At 45.3% G+C, this 19,243-nt stretch overlaps 1 long non-coding RNA gene across 1 annotated transcript in view; it reads left to right on the forward strand.

Annotated features, from left to right (window-relative positions):
• The window catches only part of LOC311196202, a 30,186-nt gene that overhangs the window by 3,776 nt on the left and 7,167 nt on the right, over positions 1-19,243 (forward strand). Inside the window, exons 2-4 of the long non-coding RNA XR_014617566.1 lie at positions 1,597-1,667; positions 4,448-4,506; positions 18,938-19,042. This is a non-coding gene — a long non-coding RNA (uncharacterized lncRNA). The remainder of the gene's footprint in view (positions 1-1,596; positions 1,668-4,447; positions 4,507-18,937; positions 19,043-19,243) is intronic.

Below are 19,243 nucleotides of genomic sequence, written 5' to 3' on the forward strand. Positions count from 1 at the left end.
TAAGCTGCCAAGCATACCTTCTAAATAAAGAAAAAGGATGTTTTAATCATATGGTTGAAGACTTTCGTAATTCTGAGTAACTTCTTAATCTTACTTAAATACATTTTTTTCTTTAGCTAATTACATTTTCTCTGTTTTTTTTAACTTGGAATATGTGGAGGTCGTTAAGAATTGTGACTCTCTGTCATGCAGAATTGATCTCTTCTGCAAGGCACAAAGTGTGTGAAATTAATTGTCTTGCTTTGGCAGGATTTTTTAAAAATTGGATTGCATGGACAGCTCGGTTGCTATCTGTGTGTTGTGAGGAAGCTCAATGTCAGTGTTCCTGACAGCTGGGCTTTAGCATTAGGTCTGTCACTGGGCACACAGTTCTTGGTCCCTAGAAAAATACTGAAGGTGAGTAATGAGAAAACCTGCTGCTAACCCAAGTCTGATCTCTGTGTTAGAGAATATAAACACTAATGTTTTGTGCAGTCAGTTAACAGTGACAGGCTGGTGTTAGAATGTTTCCTGTGTCAGATTTTTGCATTTCACATCTTCCTTCAGCCACCTTGCTCTGCTCACGCTCAGACGTGGGTAACTGAAGTAGACCGGTCTCCTCTAGTATAATCATCCCTCTAAATGGAACCCTGAAACTTAGATGTTGTTTCAGAAACTGTTCTTCTTTCCTGGAACTATAGGATAAAAAATATTGTTGTGTGAAATGAATGTGCTGGTGCCATTGCATTTGTTACCAGTTTCACTGAGAGGTGCTGAGTGTTTGAGAGGTTTGCCCTGGGTCACAGAGCTGTAGCACCAGACTTCTGAGGCTGGAATCCATTCAGTTCCATTCACTTAGCATTCCCTTATTAAACAGCTTGGGCTTTTGGTAGCATGTCACAAGATATTCCTCTTTCTCAGTTAAAATGTTGCCTGTGTGAGGTTACTTCTGTGTGCAAGGCTGAGTGAAATATCTCCACTGGCTACTTAAAGCATCCTGTTAACTTTTATTGGACATATGCTGTCACTGGGACTGTAGCTTCTAGCTTCTGATCTCTTTAAACAATTTGATCTTCTTGGTCATTTACTGAATTATGTTTCTTGCAACGGCTGTAAATCTGAGTTGTTCACTCTGAACCTTCACTTGTTAACAGTGTTGTAAATTAGGAATGACTTGTTTCTAACAGAAATGAGAGGCAAATCAGCTCTTTTGTTTTCTCTGGAAAATCTAATCCACACAGCTTATTTATATCACCCCTCACAGTTTCTTCCTTCAATGGAACTAATCAGGGAAAACATGATGGACATGGGTAACAGGTGGACAAGTCTCTTCCTGCATGATCCTTTCTAAAATGCAGCTCTCTTCGTCTGAATATGCAGATAGTTTGCCCTGCAGGAAGATGTGCTGTATTTTTATGAGAGGTGTAATTCCTGCTTCTCTTCATCTTGATTTTAGTAACACTGGTATGCCAGAGTGGGTACAGACACAATGATCTTTATATGGTCCCTATTATTAGACCAATAGTACAGTTTTATGAGGCAGGCAGGCTTGCAGGAATACAGACCTTTCTAGAGATGAGGAAAGGTATTTGTGCCTGAAAGTCTGTCTCTTCTTAGGACTAAAAAAGAGCTGATGACCCCCGCAGAGTGCCAGCTTTTACCAGCAATAGAAGTCGCTGTAACAAAAGGTACTGTGCCTCCCTCACCCACAAGCCTTGTGTGAAATACTAATCACTGCTGGAGGCAGGGTTCCAAACAAGTTCTGTCTACCTAGTCCTCAAAATCTATTTGCCAGGTTGATGGGCCTAGATAGTGTTCAGTGGGTTTAATGACATGTGAACTGAGCTTCAGAACTGCAGCTCACTGCACTCACAGGCACCGTGAGCGTAGGTGAGCCCTTCCTGGCAGACATCCCCAACTAGAGGAGCTTCATGACAGTCATGTCACAGCCCAGTTGGCTGTGTTGTGATTCATTAGAAAACAAAAGCATTGAGGAATGATTACAGTTTTTCCCATTTATTTTCAGTAGTTGGGAATGTAAAATCCAGGAGGGGAAACAAAGGCACCCCCTCTACCCTGCTGTTTGTTCCAGCTCTGAGCCCCACAGCCGTGCTTCTGCTGCGACTGAGTGCAAGCCCCAGTGGCAGGAAATACTGCCTTCTGATAGGAACTCTGAGGCCTTTTGGGGGTAGCTGCTAGTTAAAGCCAGGTGGGTGAATTGGCTTAGAGAATCTGGTAAAGCCATTATAAGTTCTTCTGGCTAATGCTGCATGTCACCTGTCACCTGGAGTGTGACCTGAAAATGGTGAGGAACAAAAGCAAAGGGCCTCTTTTGAAACCTCTGTAGCTTTCAATGACACCCTCCTCCTCAAAAATTCCAAAACCTGCTGCAACCATGAGCCCCAGAGTTTTATAGTTGTGCAAATACAGAAGGGTTGAAGCTTAATCTTTTGAATTCCTTGAAACTAATATAAAATCCTTTGAGGAAACTTAATATAGGGAGAGATTAGGTCCTCTGTTTTCAATAATGAATGGGACACGTATTGAATGAGATGAGAACATTAATTTCTGTGCAGGGAAGCGCTTAATAGAATTACTGAGTAAATTCCACATGGAATGCACACAGCTCCCCTCACCAATTTAAACCCATAAAGGCTAGGGAAGAATATTAGAGGGAAGGGGAAGTATCCCACATAGTATTAAAACTGTTGCCAAAAGGAGTATTAATAACATGTTGCTTATATCAGCTAAATTGTTTTATAGTTTCATGAGGAAGCAAAACTAAAGCATTATGACATTAATCCCACAGATTGGTTTACTGACAGACTTTCCAATATTAAATAGCATATTATGGAGTCAGAACTCGACAGGCTTAATTGTATACTCAAGAGTCAGGCTAACTCACAGTTTGTTCCTTCTGGGATGGTGGCAATTTGGAATTAAAAGATCTCAATGGATTCACTGTAATGTTTCTTTATTTTGTAATTATCTCTGCAGTGTTTATGCAGGGTCATTTCTACAGCTTTTTTAGTCAAGAGAACACTGTGATTTGGGAAGAAAGTGACCACCTTTAGACAAAGTATCATTGTCTGGTTTCAGGCACAGTTCAGCACCTTTCAAACCATGTCACTTAATGAGACAAGCAAGACCCTGTGCCTCAAGGCACCAAAAAGACCCAGATGCCCAGCCTGTTGTTTTTTACAACTCCTAATGACATTACTCAAGAGATTCTTGTTCACTTCCAACAGGGAATTAGTCATTGTGTCAGGCAAATTTACAGCCCAATATACCTTGCAAAAACCCTTTTTTTAAGCCAAGGTGAGTTTCACAATGTAACAGGAAGAGATTCAGGGAAATTTGATAGAAGAGTTGGACATCCAGCTTCCTTTTAAGAAGTAAATCTGATTCACACTGTCAGGTAGCTTGCAAAGCCAGATGGAGGTTTGTAAATAGAAGGTCACTACTTCCCGTAGCAATTAAAGGAGTAACTTACTAATTTGTCTCCTCTGGCTGTTCCTTTACACTTGCTGCTAACACATGCTAATTATGATAGGGAAGCCATAACTGGGTGTGAAAGGGAGAAAATTTGTGAGCAAGAGAAGAGCTGATAAAAGATCTAGTGCTTGGCACAAGGGGGTTGAAGGTGCTGGTTTGTATTTGAAAGTCGCCAGTCCTCAGTTTGCAGTGAGTTCTCCTGTCAGGTTCAGCACAGAGCATGTTTGAAAATCCCACCTGCCATTCATTCCCTGCTTGCTCAGATGGGAAAGATACAAGGCTCAAAAGTTCCTGAAGGCTTGATACACATAATGCATGCCCAGTGATTAGAGATCAGACACCGCAGCGGGAGCACAGATAAGACAGTAAAAGCAGAATGAGAAGTTCAGAGCTGGCCCTTGTGTCTGACTGAACATCATCTTTCTCTTTAGATGAGACATTTCTATAGCAGCTTTTGAAATGCAAGAGTTTTATTTCTTATTGTTGCTTTCAGCTGTAACAGACAGCTGTTCATTTGTATAAATTACTCAGTAAAGCAACCTCAAGCCTACAAGTTGTCTGTTGGCCTGATAAGAAAGGGAAATGGGGACAGTGGCAGGACCACGTCTGCAAGGCAGCTGCCTTTGTGCCTACTTATCCACACCACCCCAGATCAGCTGGAATCAGATCTAGAGAGGAATTTTGAATAGGAACCTGGTGTTGCTGACAAAGTTAATTTCAGGTACCAGTCTATCAGCTGATCTGGTTGAATCTGGTTAACAGCTGAAGTATTGCTCCCTTCCCCTGTACTGGTTCTGCGTGCCTGTGAGTGTGCATGTGCATGGGGTGTGTGTTTTAGTAAGGAACTGCTCCTGATTTTTTCTACCGGCTTTATTGTTGTCAGTAGTTATTTGGTCTGCTTATTTTGTGAGAGCTGAATTTGCTCACTATGTCTTGTTCTTCCTGCAGTAAGATTAGCCTTTTTATCTTTTAGGCTCCTGTTTTATAAGCATCCTGTAGCACAGCAACTGTGAAGATCAGAATCCTGTTATGGTAAGTACTATACAGAAGTAAACCTGAAACTGTCTATCCCAAGAGAGTTAGAATGAGGTGTGTGTACGTACACCTACATATACTTACACCTATCATACATGTGTACATACAGCTGTAAGTGTAAGAAATAATTAGGCATGTGAGAGGACACTAGTAGTATCAGTTGCATTGGGCATAAATATGATATTTCAAGAGTTTTGGTAGCTGTAGATCATCATCAGGCTCATCAGGGTTAGCTTACAGTTGATTTGTAAGCTTTGCTGTAGTGTTTCAAGAGAAAGAAGACAGTCATTTTATCTTGGTGAGGGCAGACTTATAAGAAAGCTGGTCACTTGGCATCACCAGCAGGATCAAGACAACTGGAGATTTTGCTCTCTGTTTCCAACATGGCCCATTTATGGAAAGGTCTTAGCAAATAGTTTGCTGTTGGTACAGTGTGCAGTTTCTGGTGCTGGCTGTTAGTCCCACTATGTTTGCAAAGCACGTTGCAAATGAAACAGGAGCTTTTTATTTCTCTCACTTCCACCCATCACTAATAGCACCAATGGCACTGGAAACTGTTACTTAAAACCCAAGCCTTCACTGTATCAAAGGTTTGGATTAGTGGCCAGAAATCAACTGGGAAGCACTATGGCCGGTACTTGGCTAACCATGGAAGCCACCAGAGGTCTAAGACAGTGCTGAGATGTGCATGTTACACAGAGCACAGTAGGTCAGCAAGTCCCTTCTTTGGAGGCTTGAGTGAATTACCTGGGCAATTGAAGGAAGTTCATAGAATAGGTGGTTTAGAACTGTTCTGCTGCCCATCATTCAGAGTCGTTTAGATGAAGCTTGATGCATATTAGAGAGGGGGAGAGAAAGAAGAGCCCCACAACCAGTTGTTTAAGTAAGATGATTTTCATATTGTACCACGAGCTATAATGGCAAAGACCTTTATGCAATTTGCATCTTTTTAACTTTCATAGTTGCTGTAATAACAGTAGACTCCTCCACTGGTGTGTAATGGCTTCGTTTACAAGCAAACAGCCTGAAGCGAGAATCGGGGGGTATTCAGCTGCCATCTGGGGACAGAGATTATAATAAAAGCCAAATACTGGATATGTCACGCTTTACAGGACAATAAAAGTGCATATGTGACCAGTGAGGTATATGCTGAGACCAGGAGTAGTGTTGGCTTTTTGAAATGGCTTCTGTGATCTTTTGGGTTCCCCTTCACATCTGCCCAGCCAGCACACTCCGTGCGTCCCCCAGGAAGCTCAGTGAATGAACACGTAGCACTGGAGCAGAAGTCCCTTGAGTCATTTGTCTGTGCTGAGAGGACTGTGAGGCACAAAGTCTGCATGCTTCTCAACTCTTCTGTCACTGCTTCCCCTGGGCCTCTTACTGATCCTCAGTATAAACAAAGATACACTTAAAAGCAGTGGGAGAATGGTTTGCAGATGCAAACTGCAGCAGCTGTTGTATTTTTATAAGCACCAGGCTGGGAGGCCACATGGTCATTTGGTTGGAATGGAGTCTGGGAATTGGGACACTTGTGTTCTATTTCTGTCTCACTGAATTGCTCTGTGACTGTTAGTGGTGCATTGAAGCAGAAATCCAACTGTAGGTAAAATCAGTGGTACCTAAAATCAAGTAGACCTGTAAATACTTGAGTTATGTGTTCCCTGTCCACAAATAAGTGACAGTGATACAACACAGTGACTTTGGATGCTTGTGAATTGCTTTGAAAGTCTCAGTGACAAGAGAGGTGAAAAGTGTTGCTAATTCTTAGGAAGCAGGTAGATTTCACCGAGCCCAGTGATGCTGATGTGCAAATTTAAGTCAAGACAATGGTAAATAGAGGAGTTGTGTTTGACTAGACTCTAGTGAAGGTTTGGTGTGACTGTTTGAGATATGAACACTTTTCTTGGACCATTAACATCCTGTGAAATGAGCAATTTTGCAGGATTCTCCCTAAAAACTACTGGTGGTTTCAAGAAACAGTTTTCTCCTCCCAATTTCTTTCCTTCCTCGCCTACAGCTGCTATCAGATTTAAAATGTTCTACGCTGGCACCTAAATGGTATGGCAGAATTCTAGAATGCACTCCTGAAATGGCTGATGGGGGCATGCATGTCCTTGAATACAGAGACATCTGCAACACATCAGTGGTGTTCACCTTGTGCTACAAGACACTGTGGGGTTTGGAAGTACTTCAAAGGGATCATGAATAATGTCAGTCCTTTTGTTAAGTGATGATCTATAGGTCACCTTGAAAAGCCTTATAGAAACTCTAAAAAAATTCCTCAGCGAACGAGAAAACTGTGCAGACAGGTGTACAGGCATCAAAGGACTACCATGCTTGCAGCTTGAATGTCTTCCAGGCTAGAAAAACATAATAACTGAGTGGGATGATGAGGGAATACACAGATCTTCAATGTGAAAACAAAACCATGCAAAGGTTATTCTCTGAAATTATTCCCTTTATAAGAAAGGCCTGGTTCTAATTCACTCAAAAGAGCAGGATGCAGAATGGCCAGGAGGTCACAGTCATCAGGCAAGACTATTAAGTAGTCATTAAAAACTAGCTATTAGGTTCATCCAGATAGTAATAATTAAATTTGAATCAATCTGTGAGCAATTAATAAAATGCAAATAGTTAAAATGGCAGTTAAATGTGAATGTAACCAAACCTTATAATTTAGAATGTGTTTCTCAGGTTGCTGTTAAAAGCAGACTCAAGCATGCTGCATTCTTAATGAGTGTGTGCAGTGTTACATGGTCTTGGTACCACGCAAAGGGGTTTAGCAATCCTGGGTGTTAAGCTTTAATGCAGAACAGAGCTGAATTGCACCTCCATTCACACTGGCTAAACCTGAGACTTGGGAATGTATAATCAATATTTAATCATTGAGCACTTAGCACAACATACCACTTACAATTTACTGCTAAAATTAATGTATTTAGCATCGTTTGGGGCATATTAACACATTTTGCAATAACGTACAGTTTATAATTTCAGAATATCAAAATACTTCCCAAACATGAACCATGAATGGAAGCTGAGGATTCACACTTTGTTCACAAGGGATGGGCCCATTAGAATTTCACAGGGATGTGAGTAGGGGTTAGGCACTCAGTACCAAAGAAAACAGCTGAATTAACTGTTAGCTTTGTGCAGGTGTGGGAGAAGAGTACAAAGCAGCTCTGCTGGGGAGGTAGCACAGAGGTGGGCAACAGTAACCTCACAGGCAAAATGAGTGTCATCTAAACCTGATTGAAAGTAGCAGATTATTGATCTACCTCTCATTTTAATGGGCATTTAAATCTCTGGTATAACACTGTTGCCAGTCAGATAAATAAAGAGCTTCATAAACTCAGGCAGTTCAACATTAAGTTGACTAGTCACACCTGAGACTGCTGTTCCTTCAGGCTTCATTTAAATCCATTTAGTCATCTCTGAAAATCTTAGCATATAAGCTGCATATAAGCTCCAGAAGTAATGCAGATGTGGGTATCTGCCATTTGGATTGTCATCTGTTTCATAAGGGATGTTGAAGACAAATGAGCCTAGCAGAGCCCCTGGTGCCAGGTACCAGTGGTTGTGGGTGGTTCAAGGGTAAATGTCCCTCTCACCTGTTTTACTGTAGACCAGTCTCGTTGTTTCTGATCTGCAGGGGCATTTAGAAACAGGACCAGGAGTAGGAGTCTGTGTGGACACCTGAGGAAATGGGCATAGCTGTGTGAAAGCATTCACCTTACTGCTGTATTTCCTGCCTCAAGGAACAGGGAACACAAGCAGCATAGGAAGTGTGCTTATACAAGGGCTTGTATGAATGGAAAACAACTCTTAACACTTCTGCCCTGTTCTAATGGATAGCACACTATTGCTACCTTAACATTCCTTTCTTTGAGGGCCTGATTACTTGTGTATAACATGTTCATCTGAGGACTTAATTTGCTTTTAGATTCCTGTGATAGGAGCAACATCTCTGAACTCACCTTCCAGAGAGACTTGGGTTTCAGTCTTCCCAAAATGTTGGCATAATCATGTTTTTCTGCCCATAGAAATGGAAAGGGCTTTTACAGGTCTCTGCAGCTGATCTATGCAGTGATTGCAAAATGTCCATACATGAGGGCATCTTCTGGGGTGATTCTTCTCCAGGGTCCTTGCAGGTGTTTCCAACAAAGTGACTGGGCCTGAACTCCTACACCTTAATTCAGTTCTGGTTCTCATGAGTGTGAGGGTTTAGGCATCACTTGTTCAAACTCTTGTTCTTTGCTCTGGTAATGTTGACACAAGCCCTGCAGCCTGTCTAGCAACAGGGACAGAGCACAAATAACAAACAGTTTCTGCTTTTAAAGAGCCTCACACATCCAACTAAGGAAAAACAATCAATGGCCATTTAGGTGTTTCTGACTGAACAAGATGTCTTTAAATTAAGTCTTGCTACTTCTCATATGTGACTTAAAATAAGAACACTCTAACTTCCTAATTTAGCCACTAAGCAGCAGAGAAAGAAATGTTATTGGGTTGTTCTGCCAGGTGTCAGACCTTATGCTTCAACAAGGGTTCTTTGTCAGGGAAGCATTTTTTGCTAGGGTTTCTGTCACAGTGAACACACTATCTTTAGGGGAGCATAAGGACTGAGGGGAAGATGAAAAGACTCAGTAGGTGGCCTTGTAATTAAGCAGCAGTTGATGATAATTATCAAATTATTACATTGGTTCAAGGAACTCAGGTGTTACATAACTAATTGCTGGTGCAAGAGATGGAGCACAGTCACACAGCTGGAGGTATAGAGGGGGCAGAAATGGGGCAGCCCGGTTTTAGACCAGCATAAACTGGGTCACAGTTAAAGCACACCCATATCTAATTGTGAGTAACCACTGAGAAAGACAGTCTCATTCTCTTTCTTCCTATCCATGCCATATTCTTGCTTGCATAAGTTGCAGGGACTGCTCAGCCCCTGTTGATTTAAATCAGCATACTGATCAGATAGATCAAGAGGGGTCAGAATTTCGTGGCACAGGCTGGACAGTCCCAGGACTAAGACTGAAATATTTGCTCTGCCTCCATCCCGAGGCAATAAGAACCACTTCTCAGCACACATAATGCCAGGACTGCAACAAATTCTGCTGTTGATCTTTGCTTCTTTTATCAGGGCAGGGGCTGCTGTTACCTGCTTATTTAGAAAAGAAAGATCTCACACTTTTATTTAATTACTGTTTGCCAGAGAAAATGCCAGGGCCTCTGGGGTGGCTCTGCAACATCGTCCTTCACAGGATGCTTCCAGGTAGAACTGAAACACAACTCAATTATGTTTAACTCTGATGAGGTAGTGAAGTGTGTAGCAAACATTATTGTTTCATTAGCAGCTCAGTGTTTAATTTAGATAGGTATTTCTACACAAGTGGTGGCACTACCCCCTGGAATATTACAGTGTGCAGCCCAAGCCAGACACTCTGACACCCTGGGCCCATCCTGGAAAGCACTCGACCCCTGAGGCAGAGAGAGGGAGACAAAGTGAAACAGATGTATTAGGGGCACATCTCAAACAGTGTTTACCTGTTTGTTGGGGATGGAATTATCTTTTCTGCTTCTCTCTTTGACGGGGCTCACAGCACCTGCAGACAGCTTGTAGCCAGACTTCTGCCTGCTCTCTCTCCCTCCTCATCCACAGATGATGTGGTGACCAAGCAAGGGCAGTGGTTGTTGTGCCAGATGTGTTGGAAGGAGACAGCTATCTTTCAAACTGCAATGTCTTTGCTTTTTCTGCCTTTAGATTAGTCTGGGGGACTCTTCAGAGCTGACAAATTCCCTTGCAAAGCTGTTGTATCAGGCATCTGAAAAAAGTCACACCAATTACCCGAGTGCTGATTCTTCTAGCAATTGTTTTATCAGAAGAAAATTCCTTTAATGTGCTACTTTTTGCTGTGATAACAACAACCTATTTGCAGTTGTAGGTTGGTTCAAACAAGGAATTTCTGAGAGCAGAAAGATTCTTGCATACAGTTTGCATTTTACAGGAGCTAGACAAAAGAAGCAGCCTAAATCCCTGAACAGGGTAGATCACAATAGGGAGAAATTATTTGTGATAAGTCACTGCTACAGCCTAACTACTTCTATGCTGACCACTCCAGGGAACTATTCACATTGCTTTCAGGGATCTTCCTGGGATTTTAGAGCCTGGCACCACATGAGGAGCGTTCTTCATGATGACTTTTGAGTGAACTGGTTGACTTAGTCCTCCCTAACATTGGCACAGGTCCCTGGAAGACACCAGCCAGCCACAGGAGGACACGTGGTGTGACCTGTGATGGCCTGGCAATGATGACCAGGAGGGACTGACTGCATTGTAGTGTGTCACATTGTTATTTCTGTGCAATAGCCACAGTCCTGTGCACAGTGGGGTACCAACCTGCAGAACAGTATGCTCAGAAAATGTCAGCTGTAACACTTTATACAAGACTACTTTCTATCTCAGAAGTAGTTGTGATTTATGTTTGAGTCTAATTTGCATGTCCCAGTTCAGTATTCACTTGTTCTCTCAGTCCTGTCTCTTGGACACAGAAAGGAAAGTGTCAGGTTTGCAGTAACTTTATGTGAAATCCACCTCTGAGCAATAGAACAGAACTTTCCACTTCCTTCTCTGATGGGTCAAGTGCCTGTTCCTTTTAGGTTTTAATTAAAAGTTGTGTTACTAATGAAGCTGTTAATGTGTGCTGCTGTTGATAATTGTTGAGCAGAGAGGATGGTGGGCATAGGAATTCACCTGTGTGCAGGGAGATTACAGAACAATTTGTTGGGATGTCAGTGGCAGCCTCAGCACACTACAGCACCCAGTTTGGCACACAGTGCTGTCTTAGACCAGTGGTCCATCAAATCCAAGCCCTGGCCTCCAGCGCTGCACAAGATGTGCCATGTACTTGCTCTGTTCAAAAGCAAGTAAAGTACATGGCACATCTACACAGTTCTACAAAATGCCTCACAAGAGAGACATTACAACAGTCCCAGTGGTAAGAGATGAGAACATACATTACCTTCCCACTCACCTGGAATTCTCTAGCAAACAGACTTGCTGAAAACTCCTCCTCATCACAATATCCCCCACCCCTCTGGCTCCCCTGGAGCATCTGTTGAAATAGTTGTCTCTTGGTGCCAGATAAGCAGACTGGTCCCAAAGTCTGAACATATTTCAAGGGTGACCATGCTGTGAGTATCCTGGCAGTTGGCTTCTCTCTTCCAGTTTTGCCCTGTAAGTGATCATAGTTGTAGTGAAATAATACAGGGAGAGAAGTGGCTTCTTACTGGGAATGGAAGGTGTAAGTTGGGCTTTTTGTATTGAAGTTTTAATCCAATAACACTGGTATATTCACAGTATATTGAAGCAACACACCATCCATTTACAGTGCATGGCTTGCATTCTCAGCAGGGCTTCATCCAATCTTTTTTCCTTGGCTGTCTCATTCTGACTGGTTCTGACCTGAGATAAACCACATCACTGGTGTGAGGGTTATTATTAAAAGTCTTTTAAAAAAAAAATCTCTTGGATCTGCTACTCATTTGAGCCACGAAAGGGGAGCTGCCAAGTTGCTCTCATAAATATAAAAAAGTTAAATCTGGCATGGGAATGAGAGCCAGAGTGATTAAGAATTGATTTGCAAAATGACGTTTGGGAACTTGTTTGTTTCCTCACACCTGCTCTCCACTGCAGCAGTACAAGGAAGCAAGGCTTGTCTGCTGCACCTTCCCCTTCATTGGGTGATGCACTCAAGGGAACACTATCAACTGAGGCTAAGATCACACCACCATTTGCCCAATTATACCGAATAACAAATTGTTCCTGAAAAATGTGTCTCTATTCCTTGGTAGGTTACATTTCCTTTCAGCCTTTTGCCTATTCATCCAGCAGTACCTCATGTAGAACATACTTGGTTGCAAGTCTTGTTTATGAGACCAGGAAAATCTTTTATATCATCTTTTCACTATCTTTAGTCAGTGAGAGAAGGATCCTGTGGTATGGAGCATGACAAATCTTAGCCATCTTTGTAAAAGAAAGCAAGGAACAGAAAGCCTGTGTGGTTTTGGGCTGTACAGATAATTCATGTTCAGTGATCACAATTTCTTTGTGTATTTGCTGTGTAGATTTCATAAAGCACACGAGCTACTTACCAGGCTCGGAATGGACTCTGCAGTGCAGGCTGGCATGTGCAAATGTCTTGCAAGCCTTGCTCAAGGTCCTGTAGGTCCTCACTGCCAGAGTGGATTAATGTCAGACAGCGACGCCCTTCAGTCAAAACCCCTCTTTGTTACTTACATACTGAGCTGGTAGGAAGAGACAGTTAAATTGCAAAAGAGTTGTTTTATCTAATGACACTTTATCTCCCCCAGCACAAATAAAATTTAGAAATTTTATTGCTGCTTTTGGCTTGTATCAGTGTTTGCATTTCCTCATGTCTTATTAAGTACATGGATCTAGAACAAAAGGCCTGATGAACCTAAATTTCTCAGGATGACCCAGTAAATGCGTAGGTAATCTTACACTGCTCAGTTTAGTCTTTAGTATTTGCAACTTGTCACTGTTACTGTCGCTCCTTCCTCCCAGCATTTCTCCTGAAGTGCTCCCTGTACAGTGGGCTCCTTCTTGTAAGAACATTCAGCTTTGTTTTCACAAAGGTTCTTACCAGTAAATTGAGCTGGGGGCGTATAATGTCTTTCTGAAGCCAAAAGCAGCGACTCCACTGAGTATCCTGTGCTTTCCTGCCTGACTCCATTTGGTCTCTTCCACAGACTTCATCTTCTGCATGCATCCTCAGAAAGATGGCAAACCTGGCAAGTTTTACCTACGTTGAAAAGTGGAAACATGTTTTTTCTCTCTGAGTGTATGAGAACTGGGAGTTTAGTCAGGGGGAAACTCATTATGCCACTAAGTCATTCCTCCCAGGCTGTCTGCCTGAGTATTGATCCCTTGTTCCTGAGTAAGTAAACCCTGTGGTTGATCATAATTATTCCAGTACATCTCATTCCAGTGACTGGATCAATAATGCCTTTCGTGGCCTCCCGCTGTGTGTTCCAGTCATGCCTCAGCACCTCTGCATCACCTGCTGCTCATCAGGAGCCCAATGCAGTCATCGGCTGGGGTGGTGAGAATGCCCTCAGCCACTTCACCCTCATTTAGGTCTCAGCCAGGGCACAACATGAAGCCTTGGATGTACAGCATTTGTAATGAATGTCAGGACTAACTTTCGCTGTCCCACACATTAAGGCTGGAAGATTTCCCCTCGATGTCACTTTAAGGCATAAGGCCTCTAGGATGGTTGTCATGAAGCTGCCTTTGAGCAGAAGCAGGGATCCAAGCTCCCCTTTTCATCCAGAGACTCAGAGTGAACCCAAGAGGGAGCAGTGAGCCCAGGGGCTCGCTGCAAGATGGAGAACCAGGAGGTGAGCAGCGGTAAGGCGAGCAGGGCAGGGGCCTCACTGGCCAAGGCTCACGCTGGGTGACTGCAGCAGGGCAGGCCTGAGGATGGCAGCCAGGGCCAACCAGATCATCAGGGCAGCTCGTGGTGATAAGGTCAAGCCAGGAGGTCAGTCTGCAGGGCAGGGCCAGTGAGGATAACCAGGGTTAGACACAGTCCAGTGATTGCCAGGCAGGTATGTATCTTAGATGTATCTATCAGGACTGTCCCAGGAAATGAAGTCATGTTCTGTCCCTAGGTGAAAAGGTCCCTAGGACTTGATTTCCCACGTCATCAAACTCGAGTTTTTTATGAACCATGTGTAAGCAATTCAGAGGCTGAAATTGCTCATCTGTGATGGGCAAATAATGAACAGAACATGCCAGGATGTAACTGCTTTGCATGGGGGCACTGAGCATCAGCTTAGTGACATGAGAATTTAGTATCAGGCCATACACACCAGCAAAGCCTGAAGGCAGTGAGAGTTATGTAACTGTTCTCACTGACCTGTTCACGTGGACGTACACAGATAATTTCCTTGAAAGCCTTCCATTTAGACTTGATTGTGTTGGGCCCCCTTCAAGTGACAGGGCGTACGGTGTGGTGGGAAAGTGTAAGGTTCTGAGTATTGGCAGGCAGATGAGTTTCCCAAGGAGGCTAGGGGATGATGCACTGTGCTGGCTGTTCAGTGAGTACATGCTTTTCTGTGCTTTGCTCCTCTCCAGCTGAGAGACCCATTACCTCTATGTGCTGCAGGGCAAATAAATGCATGCAGGCTTCTAGCACAGAGTGCTTGGCCCGGCAAGTTCACTGCCTGACTCTCTTCATGGTCCCTAAAACAGCACAACTGAATTGGCCCCACGGGGCCTGGTCTTCCATCCTGGTATGTAGAGGGTGCGGTTGAATTTGGTCTGCTTTGACCAGGCTTGCACCCAAGTACTGAAGCGGGAATTGGAGTTTGACGTGGTGTCTGCATGACAGGCTTCTGTGCAGCTCTGCCTATGCAGGGTGTGAAGAAAGCTCATCCCTGCCTGGCCTTGCAGCACCAACAGAAACCTCTGGAGATCTAGCAGCATACCCTGTTCTATTCAGGTTTATAGTAGCTTTCAGAATAAATTTTGACAAAACTCCAAGTTCTCCCAGCTGTATTCTAAATGAGTGGTCTTCCTATACTAGTGAAGTACTTCTCATGAACACTGAACAAATATTTTAAGGTCCATTGCAAGTGGATTTGTATTACATGACTTAACCTGTGAGTCAAGAATTGAGCTTGACCCGGCACATCATCCCCATCCTCTGTTTTAGGATGTTGTTTTACTGGAACCTTACTTCAACGCTGGTTAAGGAATTGGAGTATGGCAAAGGTAACTTTAGATTAATGCACTGGAATTGAACTACATAATACTGCATAGCACTTGTGTAAGAGTCTGAATAGAAGCCTGTTAAGTGCTCTAGAACTTGGTGCATCCCTAGATGCTGTAAACTAAGTGAGGTTGAAAAGGGTGGGCAGCTTTTAAAAAGTGGATTCCAAGCACTACTTTATTTAGCCTGGAAATGGAGCTGTCAGGGCCCTTTTCTTGGAACAACTGCTGGTGTTTCTCTAAAGCCTTTATATGAGGATCTTGTCTTTTACAAAAGCAACTTTTGTTATTGCTACTTGGAAACAGAAAACTTAGAGCAAGGTACCATGAACTCATTCATGCCTATGTGTAGAATGTAACTTTGATTCTGGATTAAAATATCCCATATTCAGATGTTTCCACCCAGATCTGAACTCCATAACCTGAATTCATCGAAGTCCAGCGACAGCTGCTTACCTCAGACTGTCTTTCAGTTCCCTCATACTCCTCACTTCAGGGCACACAGTGTGCATGTCTCAAGCTGCTCTCATTCCCTTGTTCTCTCTCATACACAGTTAAAATGAAAGATGGGGTGGGAGTAAAAAATGCAGGACTTCTGCATTCTTGCATTTCTGTCTTTCCAGCCTGATCTGTGCTTCTAGGCATTGTGAATATTCAGCTCACACAGTACAGCCAAAGCAGAGCCTACACCCAGCAGTGTCCTGAAAAGGAAGACAGAATATGCTCTATGCTGGTCTGTACTGCACAGTCTGTTCCCTGAACTAGTTCGTGTGGCTCGAGTAGCTCAAAGGCCTGCAGTTTCCACACTGCAGCTGTATCCAGTGGTAGCTGCATTTTAGTGGCTCCAATGTTTGTGGGTATTTCAGATGACGTTTGCAAAAAGCTTTCAGGGAAAGAATCCTGCAGAAATGTGTTAGTGAATTAATAACCATCAGGTTTGGCTATTGATTTCTGACCCGAATCTGTGTTTCATGAACCCATCTTGGCACTAAGTTGGCTTTTATGAACCCGACTTCAGCTGCCTCGCACTTGTCTGTGTCTGCACCTCAGCGTTACAAGCTTAGCTCGGACTTCATGGGAACAGGAAGCCTGAGGCAGGAAAAACATCGAGGTGTCAAGAGAGGCTGCTAACAAGACGTTGTGAGTAGGCAATGAAGTGCTGGTGGTCCCAGGCACGGGTGACCCCTGGAAGTCTGAGTGATAAGCTGTTGTTTCAAGAGTTCAAACTAGCGAGTCGTGGGTTAACGCTGGAGTAAAGGGCACGATGCAGCTGAACGGCGCATGGGAGGAGCAGCAGCAGCACTAGGGACAGAAGGGAGAGCAGTGCACGCCCGCTCCTGTGCTACAGAGGGGTTAACTGGTCTGCGTAACGGGTTTGTGTCTGCTGGAAGAGGATTCCATGCGGAATGCCGTGTGGCTAAAGCCGCGATCCCCAGCTCTGCCAGGCTGCGGGTGCTGCAGCGACAGCGGCGAGAAGGCCCCGAGCGGCGGGGCGCTGCTGCCCCCTGCCGCGCGCGGAGCCTCGCCGCGCGCTGCGGCCTGGGCCCCCTGCCGGGCCCGACGGGCGGCAGTCGGCCTGCGCCGGCCCAGGCCGCGCAGCGGGCTCTCGCCTGCGTCCGGCTCCCGGGCACGTCCCGGGGCTGCAGCGCAGGCACACGGCGCGCCCGCCCGCCCGCTCGCTCCGAGCCTGACGCGACAGAGGGGCCCTCGGGTTTGTTGTGTATTTTAGGCGCACGCGTGAAACCTGTTCGGCCAGAACCCCCGCAGCGTGCGGGCCAGGCCGCCAGCACAGGCTGCGCGCTGCCCCGGCGCTTGGCTTCCTCAGGGCTGTCACGGCTTCCTCAGGGCTCTCACGGCTCCCGAGGACACCACACTAGCGGGTGGTGCCTCCGCAGCACCGGTACTGTGGGCCCCTCAGCCGGTGCCTCTGCGCTGGTACCTGAGATCCGTCTGTCCGCTCCCGCAGGGCAGACCCCGGGCACGGGGAGCTGCCGGGCCCAGCGAGGCGGTGGGGAGCCGTGCCCCGTGCCCGCCTCTGCGCTCGGCCAGCCCTCGCCCCTTGCCCCCTCCCGCGTCCCCGCCTGTGCAGGGCAGCTCCGGGGAGGGGCTGGTGGGGATGCCAGGGGGTGCTGCGGTGCACAGGGCCCCAGCACGGCCAGGAAGGCGGAGCAGCGCTGCGCTGCGCTGGGCAGGGCGCGGTGAGGTGGGCCCCGCGGCCAGTCCGGCTGCAGTGAGGTGACAGGAGCAGGAGGCGGCACTGCTGGGTAAAGAAAGGCGATTTCACAGGGCCAGCCCGTTCGGCTCACGCTCCTGTTGCAGCAGGTCTGCCTCACCAAGGGGAAAAAATGCCCAAGGTTTTATTCTAATTCTCTGAAGACCGATGGGAATCAAGGGCAACCCATTCCCAGCGTAAGGAAATACACAGGCGTACTCAGCAGGGCGTAGTTCAGATCAGCTGTGGGGCCCAGACATCTTCCCTGCTGGGAGCTGCGATGCTGAGTGTGATGCTGGATTGGGATTGGACTCCTGTCCTCTGAGCCTCATCCTCCCTACACCTGGAAATCTGGGAAACACTCTCCCTCTACCTTGGCAGGTATAATGCAGTTCAGCTGACAGTGGATGCATGAGCATGGGAAGTGCTGTATCATTATATGTATTCTCACTGATTTTCTGGAGTTTGGACTTGACTGGAGGAAAGGTCTTTGAAAAATGAGGTCATCCTGAAATAGACTGAGAAACGCCTGAGATTTACTGCAGTGTTGCAGGCAGAAACAGGGCCAGTCAGCAGGGTGCCGGGTGCTCAGGGAGGCAAACAGCAAGTTTGCAGATGACACAAAACTCAGCAGCTACAGCACCAGACCTAAGAAAAAGGAGGTTCCTTCAGACTACAAGTGCATATGCCCTGTTCAGCTGAGAGTCTTGCTTGCTTTCTTGCTGTATACATTGAGAGAGCCTTTCACACCTGGAGAATCACAGCCAAGCCGTTTAGCCAGATTGATGCAGGAATCACTACCAGCTGTTCAGAAGCACAGCTCTCTCTGGGGCTGGAGCAGCAGCCAGAGAAAGGGCTCCTGGTATTCTGTGAAACAGCATAAGGTGTGATGAGGTTTAGCCTGGCTGTTTGAGCCTAACTTCTGATCTTGCACCAAAGCCATCATTTCACTGATGTGTAGATGTAGCAGGTAAGATCTTTGTTTTATGGTCTGAGTAGGAACTAATGTTAGTATGAATCAGCCCAGTCTCAGTTTGCATTGGAAACTGTGGTGCTAGCAAATCTGGATCTCTGAGCCTCGTTACATTGCGCTGTGCTGAAAATGATGTCAGTGCAGTAGCTGTGCTACCTGCAGGTCAGCTGTCTGTGTGGGTAGGCATGGCAAGGCAGAGGGGAGGTGGCTGCAGGACAGAACGTGTACAGTGTTCATGGTCTCAGTCATCAGCTGAGAAAGTCCTGTTACATTTAGCAGCTTCCACACTGTGTGTAGAAATTGTGATGGGGTCCTAAGGGAAAAGCACAGCACAAACATTAGTTGTGCTCAGTTGCTTTTTTTTTTTTAAACTGAACAGAACAGGTACCAGCTAAGCTAGGGATTCCCAGTTGAGCAGGCTCCTTTATCTTCTGCCACTTGCTTGCAGGTACAATTCACCAAGGAGACGTCTAGGAAGACAGACCTGTCAAGGTGCCAGCATTGCCTCCCCAACATGCCAGTCTGCATACCTGCTATTGCTCCAGAAGATAAGGTGATGAGTCAACAGACAAAGATTAACAGGGAAAAAATCCACTCTTGCCCTTTCCTATGTTGTGTGGGAAGCAGGGAGCAGTCTTAGTGCTACCAGCAGAGCCTTCGCCCCCACAAGGAAGTTGGGAAGAGATGTTTCCCCAGAGAAACAATGCTACCCACGTACTCCAGAGCCATTACCTTGTACCAGATACGTTTTGCT

The sequence above is a fragment of the Gallinula chloropus genome (assembly GCF_964237585.1).
Source record: "Gallinula chloropus genome assembly, chromosome: 12".
Taxonomy (NCBI): domain Eukaryota; kingdom Metazoa; phylum Chordata; class Aves; order Gruiformes; family Rallidae; genus Gallinula; species Gallinula chloropus.